The sequence below is a fragment of the Danio rerio genome, chromosome 9, assembly GCF_049306965.1.
Source record: "Danio rerio strain Tuebingen ecotype United States chromosome 9, GRCz12tu, whole genome shotgun sequence".
In the NCBI taxonomy this organism is placed as follows: Eukaryota; Metazoa; Chordata; class Actinopteri; order Cypriniformes; family Danionidae; genus Danio; species Danio rerio.
The window spans coordinates 38,671,312-38,673,597 of NC_133184.1; positions in this window are offsets into that span (position 1 = coordinate 38,671,312).

Genomic DNA, 2,286 nt, shown 5'->3' on the forward strand with positions numbered 1-2,286 from the left:
TAGACAGGCTTTTCTTTGGGAGAAACGCTTAATGCTTCATTACCTGCAACTTGTTTGTGTTCTGACCACAAGTGCTTGGTTGTGTACCATATTAATAAAGTGTTTAGGCATTTAAAAACACTGTTTTAGCCACTAAACATTGTACTTATGATGTTTTTCAACAGGAGGAAAATGCGAATTACTTCCAAACACACTTCAAATATAGTCTGTGTTAGTATATGCAAGGCTATTGATGAAATTCAGGATTAACACTGTATGACAACATTACAGATGACTGCTCTGCAGCCTACAGCTAATCTATCTGTCAGATTCTGGAGTGCATTACAGCTCTAAAGGAAATTATAAATGATAAATGATCTTAAATAAAACAAACCCATTTATAGAGATGGTATATAAGTATAGAATAATTTCACTCACCTGGGAAATGGAGGCCACTTGAATGGTTTTTGAGGACAATTAATTTCACACAGCATGCAAATGATCTGATAATTGTAGGAAATAATCCCAAAAGGCTGTCATGAAGTGTAATATTAGCTATATACTGTAAACCAAAATCTTTCTGTGTAACAGGCTGTAAACACCCTTTTTTCTGCTGTAATGTTGGCCATGTTAACATTTGGGTCAATAGAAATGTGCTCTATTATGGAGCCAGGCCTAGCAGAATTTTGATGAATTGCAGTTTCAGTTACTTTCGTATTAGCTTCACGAAGGAGAGCGGGATGACGCTTGGGTGATTTACAGGCATTTGTTGCTCCACCGTCTTTTGAAAAGAGCACAATCTCATTTGAATTTAAAGCGACAGGCATCAAAACAGCACATTTAAGACCAAATCCTAAAAGAGGGAGTTTCAAAGAGTTCAAAGAGTCACATTATGTGTGAGGTATTTTGAGCTGAAACTTCACATACACACTCTTATTTTAAATGCAGACAAAATGTAAAAAGGGACATAATAGGTGCCCTTTAAGACCATTATGAATAAAATTTCAGACTTATACAGAGCTAAATGATGTTTTTTTTTTCTAATAGCCAATAGAAATATTAATACCTGCCTCATCAAAATAAATAAATAAATAAATTTTAGTTATTGCTTAGCCACTTATTTTAAATAATATGTCAAAACAAGCAAACTCTATATGTATCCATACACTTTTTTCCCCCAACATAACGTTCCTTTTTTTCAAAATTGACAAGCTTTATAATCTATAAGAAACTAAACCCTTAAACATCTGCCCAAGTCAGTGTCCTCAACATATATGATGTACAATCACACTTTAAAACAAATGTTACTATAAAAACGATAATTAAACCATATTTGGTCAATTGAGTTATAAATAGAGTTTTGTTAATTGCTTTACTGAGATTTATTGTTGAATATTTGATTTGGTGTTTGTCCGGTTGTGTAGCTTCACAAAGACAAAGTAAAATTAAAACCAATTTAAAATGATTTGAGACCTACAACACAATATTTCAGTGACAAATTAAAGACTTTTTAAGGCATAAAACCTGCAGATATTTACAGCAGTTGAAAAAGTCAAGGTTTTAAAACTCCTAAAATATTCTGTTATACTATTCCTAAGGTTTATGTAAGGTTTTTTTAATATATATTTTTATGTTTTGTAAATAAATCTATGTTTTTGAAACTATATAGACAGCAGAAGTCAATTATTTATTTCAACTATTTAGCCTGACGTGTGTACTGTTCCAAAATATTATAATGTTTCCTGAAATAAAATATACTGTGTTTAAAGGGGGAAAAGTTGCTTTTGTTTTATGCAGACATTTAAAAAGAACTTATTTTAGAGCGGTAATTACAATACTGTCATACCATGACTCCATGCAAGGTTATCATATTGTCAGAAACGTATACCGGCCCATGCCTAAACAACAGAGACAAAAATGTATGTGGCTAGTAAATACTCTGGTGCTATAAATAAGATATTGGGATCAGATAACTCAACTGTGAATCACACTTACTAAAAAAACACAGATTTGCATTTTATTTGTGATTTGTTTTTTGATATGTCTCAGTTATATGTATCAGTCAAAACTGATCATTTGCATTTTATCACTGACTGAAATCATCAATCTAAATATTGTTCCATTTTGTCATTTGCTGTGTTGTCACTGCTTTTATTGAATGACTGATGCTGGCAGAACAGTAGCACCATGCACACTTTGCACATTATGTTTCTTGTCTTCACATCAGTTCACGATGGCTGCACTCAAAGTATGCTTTAATAAGTGATGAATTACATAATAAATATGTAATCCATTTGCAACAATTAA